The sequence below is a fragment of the Crocodylus porosus genome, unplaced genomic scaffold (genome assembly GCF_001723895.1).
Source record: "Crocodylus porosus isolate Cpor-Errol unplaced genomic scaffold, CroPor_comp1, whole genome shotgun sequence".
NCBI classification, from domain to species: domain Eukaryota; kingdom Metazoa; phylum Chordata; order Crocodylia; family Crocodylidae; genus Crocodylus; species Crocodylus porosus.
The window spans coordinates 11,998,795-12,012,415 of record NW_017728924.1 but is presented as its reverse complement, the minus strand read 5'-3'; the positions used below and the strand labels follow the sequence as shown (position 1 = coordinate 12,012,415).

The window sequence follows — 13,621 nt, the reverse complement described above, 5'->3', positions numbered from 1 at the left end:
CAGAGGAATACACACTGCAATGTGATTTATTTTGGTTTTGTAAATGGATGCAAATTACATCAGAAGCAGACAGATGTGCAGCTACCAGGGGAACTCACTTGGTAGGTGGCTAGTATAGTGCCTCACTGCCAGGCATGGGGGTGGGTAGGGGGTGAATTAGGTGCCTGCCTAAGCAAAATTGCTATCACACGAGGTATGTAGACAGTATAAACTAGTATGACTTATACTGGTAGAGTTTTATCCTTGATTCTTTGGGGGTGAAATTACCAGACTGGGTGAAATTACCCTGGTTTCGTGGTATTTACCTGATGAAGTGAATTTGAGTTCACCAAAACTTGTATCTTATTTAGTTAGTCTATCAAGGTGCATATCTACCTCACTTCTTAGAGGTTTGTGTCATCTGTCTGCTACATCACATCTGTAATGTTGTTACCTCTCAGCTCTATGTTCTTGGGGAACCCTGGCACAGTATGCAGCCTGTCTGACTCACAAAGGACTCACCTCCCCGCTTCTGGTTCCAACTCTGCCTGAACAAGAACTGACTGGAGGAAGGACTTACAAAAGACAATAAAGATACAGTGGGAGATGCATCTAAAGCCCTTCAGACAAGGGTGATAGGAGTGAAGCAACTCCACTGGTCTCGTTGACATGGGACAGGAAAGCACCTTCATTTATATTCAGGATGGAAAAAAAAAGATTCCAAGGCACTTAATTCTGGGACCAGAGAAGCAGGAGAGCACTGCATGATGGGGGATCCCTGCTCCAAATGCTTATCAACCCACTTCTACACCCACCTAGCTCAGCATTTATCAGACCAATTCTAGTAATGACTCCTTTATTGGTACCCAAAACACTGAATCTGCCTGTCTGTATTGTGAGCTCCCTCAGAGTAATGCCACCCATAGCCAGGAGTGCTCAGTTCCTATTATCCAACATATGAGCCGTTGTTTAGCCATAAACAAACCTAGTGTTCTCCCCTGAGCCATTGTTAGTTCTCTACAAAAACCCTACCCAAGCTCAAGTTTCTGTCCTGGTGCTTGGATCCAAAAGGTGCACCAGTTCCACTCCTTTTCTGCCTGGAATCCCTCCATTGATCGTGCTGAGGGCTCTGCCTGTCTGCAACCTTCAACAAACACCTGGGAACCTCGACTTCAAGCTTCACTGAGTGGTGAGACCGTAACTCTTTCTCCCTCTCTCTCTCTTACTCCAGGCACAGCTTTCTAAATTGGAATTTTGCTGATCAAACTTGAGCTAGACTTCCCCAAAAACCTAACTGAAACTATGTAATATCATAACTGTTTTATTTGTCTCTCTCATATGGCTGTTACTATTGGTTTCATCATAAGTTCATACACCTGGCATTAAATAACTTTTATGGTCAAGCTGGTTGCTATACTTTCTCTTTGCATCTCACTTGACCTCCCCATTTGCTCTGCAGCAACACTTTTTTTTATCTAAGCCAAAGATCCCTGTAATGCCCAAAACTATGGTGGTGCCTGCTCATCAAAGGAGTTACTACTAGGACCATTGTGACAAGAGTTTGGGATGTGCTGAGTTTTGAGGTGCATGAGGATATTAGCTGAAAATGCTGATCAGACCCAGCCTGCTCAGACATACTCTGTTAGCATGTGTGTATGTGTGTCTAACTTCATTTATTATTGTCCTGCTGAAATGGATGAACTAAGTTCAAGGTACGTGAGGGTATCAGCTTGTCAATGCTAAATAACCTGGCCTGACTCCGATGTGCTCTGTTAACCCTGGTGCTTGTGTCTGAGTGCATTTTATTGTTTCCTTGATGAACTGAGTTCAAGGCATATGAGGGTGTTAGCCTGTCAGTGCTAAATAACCTGGCCTGGCTCAGGCATGGCCTGTTAATTTGTGTGTATATGTGCATATATGTGTTTGACTGATTCGGTGGTTAGAGGAACTCAGCCCCACTGAAATGGAGTCCTGCGAGATAGCTGCACTGGAGGTGCGGATTTGCAGAAAGGAGAGATACAGCTATGTATAGAAACACAAGTAACACAAGCAGCACATTGATAGAATTACAGAGACCCCAGAAACATGCCCCTAATAATGAGTGCACCCCAAAGTGACAGGCAAATCTGGTAACAATGTGACATCAATGTAATGCCAGCTGGTGTAAAGGTTTCATCTGGCCAGACTCAGACTGATTCAGAATAGCTGCTGAAGCAACCCAGTGTTCTCCATATTGTATATAGGCCCTACTGGGTACTGGGGCATTGGCATTCCAACATACATCCAAATTGTCAGCCTTAATAGAGAGACCAAGGCTTGAATGGTCTGCGGCCTACACTGTGCTGAGTGGTGTCCAGAGCCTGCCCGAACTACTGAATTTGCAATGGGAAAAGACAAAAAGGAAGTAGGAAAAGGCTATGGACTATAAGCAGAGAGGCCAGGGGTGACTAGCATGAGTGACAAGTGGCAGACGCTGGGGCTGGATGAATGATGTGAGGGGTGACTGTGCCCTAAAATGTGAAGCAGGAAATGATTCACATTGCATCACAATATATATGTTCTTTATGGGGAGTTAGGCCCTGGCATAGCAGGGCTATTAAGACAGACTGACACCCTGGGGATCTTCTTTTATGACCCACACTAGCTCAAAGGGATCACAGGTTTACTTTAGCATTGGGCCCTGGCCTTGTCACTGCCTAGTGAAAGTCACTATCCATTATATACTTGGCTCAGAAAATCCCAACAGAAAATCTGTTTCATGGAGATGCAGGAGGGAAAGGAAAGGTGTAGCCTGAATCCTTTCCAAGACTATCCATTATAATAGTTAAAGAGCACCCTTAAATCAGAAGGTTCTCAAAGTGATTTGTAAGCTAAATATGAAAATATCACTCCCTCAGCTCTCAAATGCAGCCACCTCTGGGGGGGAACACAGCAGCCATTCTGCAACAGCAACACTAAGCAGTAACATTTAGGAGGGGTAGTGACAAATGACAACTTTCATCAAATGGCAAGGGTATTTCTGGAGAATATAGCTCCCCAGGGCAGAACTAGGGCTAATTCCTCCCAGCAGGGGCAGATCTGGGGGGCCACTGCTGCACTTGCACCTCACTTTGATTCTTGGTCCACCCAATGTTTAAAACTAATCACCTGGCCAGGAGCAGCAGCATTTCTAGTCAGGCTGCGCTGAGGGAATCACTTGGCATCAGGGCTCATTATAACTACCTAATCTGGGGTAGGCAATGTTTTTTGGCCAGAGTGCTGAAAACCCCCACAATGCCTACCTTGGAAAGTGCTGGAGTGCCGGCATGCCAGAAAAGCAAAACAAGGGCAGGGGGTACATGGCAGGATGCCCTGCTTGTGCCCCTTTGTCTCCCACCCAAAGCCCCCGCCCCCCAGCCCTGCTTGTGCCCCTGCTGCCCCTTGCCCCCCAGCCCAGGCTCCATGGCTATCAGTAGCTACCCTGAACCTGGACCAGCTGCAGCTGGGAGGTCTGCCTCCCACCCTGGCCACGGGCCCTGAGCTCTGGGGAGGCAGCAGATAGTGGCGATGCTCTGCGCTGTGCTGCCCTCACACACACTACACGCCGGGCCCTGCTGCCCTCCTCTGGGCCCTCCTGAGCACAGCATATGCGACCCAGAGTGGCCGCACACAGAGGGGCCACGCAGGGCAGCTGCCTGCTGCTGCAAGCTCTGCGCTGCCCGGGTCACACTTCCCCTGTGTGGATGGGAGCAGCATGGGCAGCATGCAGGGTTGAGCCCCTTGCTGCTGCACCTGCCTGCAGGGTAAGTGTGGCCAGGGCAGCGGAGAGCTCGGAGTGGCAGGCAGCTTCCCTGCGCCCCCTGTCGTGTCCTGCCATGCCAGGTTTCACATGTTGCTCTGAAGAAGCGGCAGCAAGGGCAGCACAGTGGGGAGCATCGCCGGTATGTGCTGCCTCCCTGGAGCCCAGGGCTAGATCTGGGACTGGGAGATAGCTGGGGCCGGGGCCGGGGCCGGGGCCGGGAGGCAGCAGATGTTTGTCGCCTCTTCGCTGCAGCCAACCCAGGTTCTGGGTAGCTGCTGATAGCCACAGAGCCCGAGCTTCTTGCAGCAGGCCTTCCACCCTCCCAGCCGGCTGCTCGGAGCAGCCCAGGCTCAGTGGCTATCAGCAGCTACCTTGAACCTGTGCTGGCTGCAAACAGCTGCTGTCTCCCCATCCTGGCCCCGGCTGTCTCCTGGCCCCGGGCTCCGGGAAGACAACAGCAGGTGCCGGCAGTGCGCCCATTGGAGCTGGGGCTGTGGGCAGTATGCGGCTGCAGCTGGGGCCCACTGGCAGCGTGGGGCTGGGGCTGTGGGCAGCGCAGGGCTGGGGCCAGGGCTGCCCGGCAGCGTGGGGCTGGGGCCAGGGCCCACTGGCAGCATGGGGCTGCAGCTGCAGCCGGGCCATCGCCAGCGTCAGGATGCAGCCAGTGGCGGCACCGGGCTGAGATCAGGGCCATACAGGGCTCGAGTGGTTGGTGGGTGGTGCCAGCTGGGAATGGGCCAGTGCAGGGCCGGGGCCCACTGCCAGCATGTGGCCAGGGCATTTGGCAGTGCCAGGATGGGTCCGGATCTGATGCAGGCCCTGGCCCCATCCCAAAGGTGCCAGTGGCGCTGGCCCGGCAGCGGCACTGTGCTGGGGCCAGTGGCGGTGGTAAGGGCTTGGGCTGGAGCCAGGCCTGCCAGCGGCTGGCACCACTGCCAATGCTAGGGCCTGGGCCTGGGCCAGCCCAGCTCCAGCTGGCTGCTGGAGTAGTCGGCAGCGCCAGGATGTGGCCAGGGCCTGCGCAGGTCCACAGCCCCAGCCCCCCACGGACCCCATCCCCATCCCCATCCCCATTCTGGTGCTGCTGACAGCCCTGACCCGGCAGCAGTACTAGGCTGGGGCGGGCAGCGGCCGTGGTGCCAGCCAGGGCCAGGCTCGCTGGCAGCACAGGCCGGGGTGGTCGGCAGCACCGGGATGGGGCCGGGGCTGTGGACCTGCTCAGGCCCCGTCCCCATACCAGCACTGCCAACCAACCTGGCAACCAGCAGAGGCCATGCTGGGCCCAGGCTCCAGCCGCGGCAGTGGTGCCAGCTGCCGGTGGGTCCAGCCCCAGCTCTCACCACCATGGCCACTGGCCCCAGCACAGTGCAGCTGCCAGGCCAGGGCCATCAGGATGGGGATGGGGCCTGCGCAGGTCCACGGCCCCAGCCCCGCATGAGCCCCAGCCTGGCAGCGGCACCGGGCTGGAGCTGGCAGCAGCGGTGGTGAGGGCTGGGGCCGGGCCCAGGGCCATTGGCAGTGCCAGGACAGTCCTGGCCTGGTGGCAGCAGTGAGCTGGGGCCAGCGGCAGAGGTGGTACCAGGTGGTGGCGGGCAGGGCTGCGGCCTGCTGGCAGTGTGGCGTTGGGGCCGGGGCCATCAGGTGCCGGTGGTGGTGCTGGGCTGGGTCTGCGGCCCAAGCAGGTTGGTGGCAGGGGCTCTAACCCGGCTGGGGTCAGCAGCAGTGCAAGGCTGTTCCCGGGCAGCCATGTGCTGCTCCATCTGGACATGGCTGTTCCTGCCCCTCCGGGTGGGAAGCAGTCTGCGTGTCAATCAAAAGCATGCCGCATACCACTTTCGGCACATGTGCCATAGGTTGCCAACCCTTTACCTAATCCCTTCTGGACTTTTAAAAGTCCAGATCACACCTCCAGGGGGCACCTGGACATTTGTAAAAGCCATCTGTAATTCCTGATTACTCCCAGTCCAACTCTGTCCCCTTGTGGCAAATGGGGCACATAACTCCTCCTTAGGCTACAGTACATTACTCTTTTTTTTCCTCCCCTCTGGAGCTCTAAAGCAGGCTGCACATGGAGAAAAATTAGACCATCCCCATTTCCAGGACAGTTTGAAGTTACTGCATAACTCCTGCTTTATCCAGCTCTTTGAAAGTAAGGGCTTCACTATTGTGAATTAGCACATCAAAGCATCATAGTGTAACTCAGCCTTCCTTGGTTTTAAATAGGGATAAACCCATCCATTCCAATGGAGATTTGCTGAATGATATCAGTAGGGGATTTCTCCCATTATAATCATGGGAGAGATGCTCTCCTGATTTAAGGCTAGCTGGGTCACCAGAATTATCTAGGACCTTGATGGGTCAAAGTTAGGGACAAAGCACCTGGAAAGGGATTGAGATATGGGCTGTGCTGAACAGTCATTACTGTTCTGCCTTCACTGCTCTCTTAATTTAAGGTACAGCTAAAGTTTTGCCCCTGAGCTGCGCACACAGGAATCTCTTGCTGAGTTAGCTGGTGTTTGAAGCTCATGCTGGCTGGACTCTTGTGGGGGGGTGACATCCAAGTACTGCTGATGTTTACTGCATTTGATTTCCCACAACTCATCAAATGCAAACCCACTGTAATACTAACCCGTCTCTGTGCACCTCAGCTGTTGGATCCAGGATGGTCATTCTCATTCTGGCTCAAGTGAAACAACTTGCAAGGTCTCCTTAGACCTAACTAGAGAAGACATTAGGGTCATCACCCCTTAGATGAGACACTGCACTCTGGTCCCTTCGGTGCACTTCTGGAGCCTGCCCAGGCAGAAACCAAAGCCCGGTGGAAGGGAGGAACCTAGCCTTTCACTCACTGCGGTAGATTCAAGGTCTGCGGCCACATGGGAGCAGGGGCTGAGCCCAGGGTAGAGACTGTGTATGTCAGTGTGGTTACTGTACTCTCAGCATGTGGCTCATTTTTGAATAAGAAGCTTTGGAAGACCTTGAGCATAAGACACAAAAGCTATTGCAGGAGATGAATAAAGAACTTTCAGTAAGAGCTGGGATTACAAGAGGTTTATCAGGGAACCAGGAAATCAGTGCTAGATACTCAATGTACTGATTCTTAAACAGCTTTTGAGGCAATGGGTTCTGGCTGTTCCTAACATTGCCCAGCCCCTCTGAAGGAACTGCATATGCTAGGATGAGGGCTGCAACACCTTGCCAGAGATTATGGAGCTACAATGACCCCAAACAACTGCCTTCTGTGCTCAAAACAAGGATTTTGGCACAGCCAAAGCAGAAATCATCCATATAGAATCCAGCTTGAGTTTCATACCAGCTCTCGTGCATGCTGGCAAAGGACACTTTGGTAAAGACTGAGGTAATCTATAAACCAGCTCATTCTTTAATACAGATTGTAGTCTATGGATAAAAAGCACCCAGTGTCTTTTGGAGCTTAGAGCCCACCAATACCACTGGACTGGATTCATGGTTAACACCCTGCTCTCAAGCCCAAGACGCAAACCTGCCATGAGATAGTAGGCTGGCATTTTCAGTAGTAACTTTTCCCACATCAGCCAAGGTTTCTCACTCCTTGCTTTAAACAAACCCTAGGCTCAAGCCAGGTTGATGCTAGGAGAACATTGCTGATAGGTCAGGAAAGGTACCACAGTGAGCCCCTTTAACTTGAGGATGATGATGTCACAGTTAGGGGTCGGAGTCAAACATGCTGGATAGTCCCATGACAGTACAGGCCTGTGTGCAATGACTGCCTGTTGTCAGGAACTTTGCAGCCTCACTCAGCATGTGAGCCAGATTGCTGCTGATGACAATGCTGAAGAGGAGGGTGGTCATGCAGCCATCACCTTAAGCATTTTTCTTGCCCAAGGGAATGCCTCTGTTGTTCAAAAAGGCCTGCAGTTTCCCAAACCTTGGCATTCCAGTGCTGCCTACCTAAGCCTAAGAGTGCAAAAGAATTGGTTGAACTCAGAAAGGACCTCTTTAGGACATTGTTCAGGTGCGTATCTGGGCAACAAGGCTTCTGCTTCTCGCACTCCAATTCATCCTACAGGAGTTCTTCAGGCTTTCATGTATTGTCCATGTGTCCCTGTGAGCCATGTGTCCAAGCCATTGCATCTGGGCGTTCATTATTACCTCCTTGAAGAATGTGCCATGTGGTGTGCTGCAGGCTCTCCCCATGGGTCAGCCTCTTGGGCTGCCTTATTTCCTTATTTGGAACACGGTGTGAAGGTACCTTCAGTGGGACTTCTCCATCTGACAGCCATAGGTGGATCAATGCACAGACCGGCCGGGACTGGGCCTAGGGCCCCATGCCAATCAGAGGCCTCCAGGTATCTGGATTCCTGCTACAAATAGTGAGTTTCCCCTTGCAGGTGGGCAGCATTGTAGTCTGCAAGGGACTGCTTGGGGCTGCTGGGAGTGAGACGCAGGAGGCACGGTGTGCCCGTACACGGCCGCACACGAACACATGGCCTGGAACACAGCCAGGCAGCATGGAGAGCAGATCCCTGCAGGTAAGTGTATGGAGGGAAGGGGTATGTGTGGGGAGGGAGGGCAGACTGAGGTTCCCACAGTGACAGAAGGAGTAGGGCAGGGGCTGGGGACGCTGCCTAGTGAGGGCAGTGCATGGGACCCAGGGCAAGGAGTGGGATGGAACCATGAGTGTGGCTTGTCCAGGTGGAGGAGGGGCAGGTGTCTCCCCACTGCTGCATGCGCTCCCAGGGGATGCATGGTGGAGGGCATGTGCCCTCCCAGATTTTTGCACGGGGCGGATGTGTGCTGTCTGTTGTGGGCTCAGAACTCTCCACTCTGCTGCCTTTGCCCTGGGGCCTTGCACCCTCTGTGCATCCCCTGCCCATCTGGCAGCCATGGGGGCGGTGAATAATGCCTCCCACTGCTGGGTAGGCAGAGGGCACACTGCCAGCACAGGGCCCCTGGGGCAAAGGCAGCAGAGAGAAGAGCACCCAACCCTTAGCGAGCAGCCCACATCCCACCAAGCCTCTCCTGTGGGTGCCAGCCTCTTATTGGTGTGGGGGCTGGACTAGGTCTGAGCTGGGTCAGGCCAGGCCTGGGGCTTGAAGGGACTATAGCCACCCAAAAATTCACCTTAGCCCCCCTCCATAGCCACCCCTCCCAGGACTGCTGCCACCACTGCCCACCCACCCTGTGCAGGTGAGCCTGCCCTGCTCCCGCCCACTCCGAGCCTAGCCCCCTCCATTGGGAAGAGGCTGGCACCGCCCTTGCTGGGAGTGCTGCACCTTTGGGGGGTCATTTGCACAGGGTGACTGAGTGGTGGCACTGGGAATTTTGGGGTAGCTATAGCTCCCCCAAGCCTACCCCACCCTTGGCAGCAGCACCAGGAAAGGAAGGGGCCCCTTCCCCTGCTGGAGCCCAGAGCCCCAATAAATCTTAATCTGCCTCTGCTGACAGCTGTCCCTTCTTGTCTGGGTAAACGGAGTTGGCAGAGGACCCTTCAGTATGGAGGCCACATACTCTGTGGTTTCCCTGGGACAGCTGACATCACGCAGACCCCTACTTGTCACTGTCGCAACTGAAGTATTGCTGCTATCGCTTCAGCTAAAAACAGACAGGTGGTTTAATACAGGGTTGATTGTCCTGGGTTTTTGACTTGCATCAAAACAGGCCAGAACAGTCATTCAACTGAAAATTACCTCAAAGGAGCTTTTGCAAAAGAAGAGGAGCATATTCCATTGGTGGAAGAGGCCAGGACAGCAATCCCCAAGGCAGGGAGGATCGAGACCACTGCCATGAGGAGGAAGTGATGGGGGTGGTGGTTGGAGACTCCTTTCTGAAGAGGACAGAGGATTTAATCTGCCTGTTGTCCTGGGAGGCATGAATGACGCATGCCCCTGGGGGAGCATGGCGTCGGCAGGAGCACGGTGTCTGTAAGCAGGAGCTCCTGCAGATGCCACAGGCACTGTCACTACCAAGGATCGCTGACCACCAATAAACGCCACCAGCGGTGTTGGTGGTGGGGTGGTAAGCGGTGATCACCCACAGGCACTGCCAACAGTGTCAGCAGTGCCTGTTTGTAGGGGGTGCACCACCATGCTCAGGGGATGCACATGCAACCACATGTACCCCCTAAGTGTCACCCCTACTGGGAGGTCTGCTGCTTGCCTGGAGCCTGGATCCAAGATGTCACGGAAGGATTACTGAGACTCATCCAGCCCTCTGACTATAACTCCATGCTGCTCATCCATGTGGGCATAAATGATACTGCCAGGAGTGACCCTGAGCAGATCAAGAGTGACTACAGGGTTCTGGGTGCAAGAGGAAAGGGGATGAGGGCACTGGTCATGTTCTCATCAATCCTTCTGGTGAAGGGGAGTGGCCCTGGCAGAAGTGGGTGCATCTTGCAGATCAATGCATGGTTGTGCTTGTGGTGTTGCCAGCAAAGATGATGGGATGTTGTTCCAAGAAGACCTGCTAGGAAGAGATAGGATTACCCGATAAAGGGGGAAGAGCATCTTTTCAGACAGGCTCACTAACCTAGCGAGGAGGGCTTTAAGCTAGGTTGGCTAGGGGATGGAGAACAAAGCCCTGAGGTACGTGGGGAAGTGGGAGGCCTGGAGGAAGCAGAAGCAGGAGGGGGCAGCAGGGGAGGCCTCATTCTTCCTGAGAAAGTAAAGCAATTGCCAGTCACCTCAGGTGTTTGTACACAAATGCACAGAGCCTGGGAAATGCAAAATCTATAACTCTTGGTTCCAAAATGATACCTTTTATTAGATCAACTAGAAAATGGCAAGAAAATTGTCCTTTTCTGCAAGCTTTTGGGATCAAAGTCCCTTCGGCAGGCTCTGGCAACGCCGTACCAGCGAACAAGTTTGCTGCATCAAGGATCTCCCTGGAGAACATCTGTCCAAACTTCTTTGGGCACTTTCTGTAAGAAAGCAGACAAGACTCCAGAAAAAATGCAGCCAAGACTCCTGAGAAGACTCCAGCCAAGAGCCCTTCAAAAAGCCCAGCAAAATCACCTCAAAGAAGTCCTTCCAAATCAATGTGATTGCCATTTACAATATAAATACATTAAAGTAGCTATGTTGCTCATCTATAATTGATCAAGTACAAAATTCTGGGTATTTTTTGTGAAAATAGAGTATTGGGCCTTGGTTGAGGAACCAATCCCACATTTACAACATTGTTTCTTATGAGAACATGGTTCCAAGTTACAGTGTTTTGACTTAAGACCCCATTTTCAGGAACAAATTGTGTTGTAAGTCCAATGACTGCCTGTATAAGAATATTGCTCAGGCATGCAGCAATAAAGTCAGGAAGGCCATGCACAACTGGAGTTGCAGCTAGCAAGGGACATGAAGGGTAACAAGAAGGGTTTCTACAAGTATGTTAGCAACAAGAGGAAGATCAGGAAAAGTGTGGGTCCCTTACTGAGTAGGGAAGGCAACCTAGTGACATGCTGAGGCAAAGGCTGAAGTGCTCAATGCTTTTTTTTTACCTTGGTCTTCATAGGCAAGGTCAGCTCCCAGACTACTGCACTAGGCAGCACAGTTTGGGGAGAAGATGAGCAGCCCTCAGTGATGAAAGAACAGGGTAGGAACTATTTAGAAAAGCTGGACATGTACAAGTCCATGGGCCCGGATGCAGTACACCCGAGGGAGCTGAGGGAATTGGCTGATGTGATTGCAAAGCCACTGGCCCTTTATCTTTGAAAACTTGTGGTGATCGGGGAGATCCCAGATGACTGGAAAAGGATAAATGTAGTGCCCATCTTTAAGAAAGGGAAGGAGGAGGATCTAGGGAACTACAGACCAGTCACCTTCACCTTAGTTCCCAGAAAAATCATGAAGCAGGTCCTCAAGGAATCCATCTCTAAGCACTTGTAGGAGAAGAAGATGATTAGAAACAGTCAGCATGGATTCACCATGGGCAAGTTGTGCCTGACCAACATGATTGCCTTCTGTGATGAGATGACTGGCTCTGTGGATATGGGGAGAGCAGTAGACATGATATACCTTGACTGAAGCAAGGCTTTTGATACCGTCTCCCACACCATTCTTGCAAGCAAGATGAGGAAGTATTGATTGGATGAATGGACTGTACAGTGGATAGAAAGCTGGCTGGATTGTCAGGCCCAGGAGATAGTAACAACAGGTCAGTATCTAACTGGGAGCTGGTATCAAGTGGAGTGCCCCAGGGGTCAGTCCTGGGCCTGGTTTTCTTCAATATCTTCATCAACCAACTGGAAGATGGCACAGAGTGCACCCTTAGTGAGTTTGTGCACCCTTAGTGAGATGACACCAAGCTGAGGGGTGTAGTAGATACACTGGAGGGTTGGGCTAGGATTCAGAAGGACCTAGACCAGGGGTAAGCAAAATGCGGCCCGGGGGCCAGATGTGGCCCGCCAGGCCATTCTATCCAGCCTGTGGGGCCCCTGAAACAATTAGAAAATTAATATTTACCTGCTCCTGGCTGCCTATCGTACGGCCTTCCATGGCTTGCCAAAACTCAGTAAGCGGCCCTCCGCTCAAAACAATTGCCCACCCCTGACCTAGACAGATTGGAGGATTGGGTCAAAAGAAAATTCGTGAGGTTCAACAAGGACAAGTGCAAAACCCAGCACTTAGGACGGAAGAATCGCATGCGCTGCTACGGCCTGAGGACTGATTGGCTGAGCAGCATCTCTGCAGAAAAAGATCTGGGGCTTCCAGTGGACAAGAAGATGGATTTGAGTCAGCAGTGCGCCCTTGTGGCCGAGAAGGCTAGCCGCACGCTGGGCTGCGCTAGAAGGCGCGTTGCCCGCACATCGAGGGCAGTGATTCTTGCTCTGTTCCACACGGGTGAGGCCGCCTTTGGAGGGCCGCGCCCAGCACACACGCCCACCGCCCCCTGCCCTGCCCTCTCCCAGGCATGGCCGAAGCAGAGCTGAGCAGAGCCCCGGGGTGGGGACAGGGCGGATGCGGGCATCCCGCTGCGGGCTCGGGGCTCCCCACCCGGCTCGCCTGCCCCCGCAGCCTTGCACTGGTGGCCCCCGTGGCGAGGCAGCCCCTGCCCACGCAGGGCAGCCTCGCTATAGCGGTGTGGCCACGCAAGGCTCCCGGGGACAGGACAGCAGGGTGGCAGCCCGAGCCGCATCCCCGCCCGCGAGGCGACGCCTGCTGCCTCCAGCGCTTTTCTGCGGTGAACGGAAACCCGGGTCCCTGCAGACACCGCCAGCCCCGCGTTTCAGGGCAATTTGGCTGCAAAGACACCAGCGGCTTAGCGGGGGCTGACGTGCGGGGTGCGGGCTCGTGTCAGGCCCCGCAATCCCGCACCCGGGCGGCTGGGATGGCGGCAGCCGCGAGTCTGCCCCCGGCAAGGGCCAGCGCTGATCCTTGCCCCTGAGGCCCGTGCCCGAGCCGGAGCCGTGCTCAGGGGACGCGACTGTCCTGGTGCCGGGGGCAGCGAGGGGCAGGTAACCTGGGAGCAAAAAACAGTAATTTCCCATACCGGGAGTCGAACCCGGGCCGCCTGGGTGAAAACCAGGAATCCTAACCGCTAGACCATATGGGAGGTGCTAGAACTATTCGTCCTGCTGCCGTTGTCATGGCTCTACACTGCCTGCTAGCGCTGCTGCATGATTCCGGCCCGCCTGCCCGCGGTGTGGGTGTGGGTGTGGATGTGCGTGTGGGAGGGACCCTCGCTCTCAGCCCAGTCCGGGGAGGGTCCCCGAGAAAATCCCCCGGCGGGGGAGCAACGGTGCCCATATGCAAGATGGCCGCCGCGGCTTCGCGCGCCCTTCCCCCGCCAGTTCACTGCGGTCGCTCTAGCTTCCCGCCTCTATGGTAACGGCCTCCAGTCACCTGACGGGCGGGGCGGGGCTGGGCGCTGGGCGCCGCTCACGTG

The 13,621-nt window shown here is 53.9% G+C and overlaps 1 non-coding gene across 1 annotated transcript; it reads right to left on the bottom strand.

The window, feature by feature from the left end:
* Positions 1 to 13,216: 13,216 nt before the first annotated feature.
* On the bottom strand, positions 13,217 to 13,288 carry TRNAE-UUC. Its single transcript has one exon. It is a non-coding gene; the product is annotated as a tRNA-Glu (tRNA).
* Positions 13,289 to 13,621: the final 333 nt, after the last annotated feature.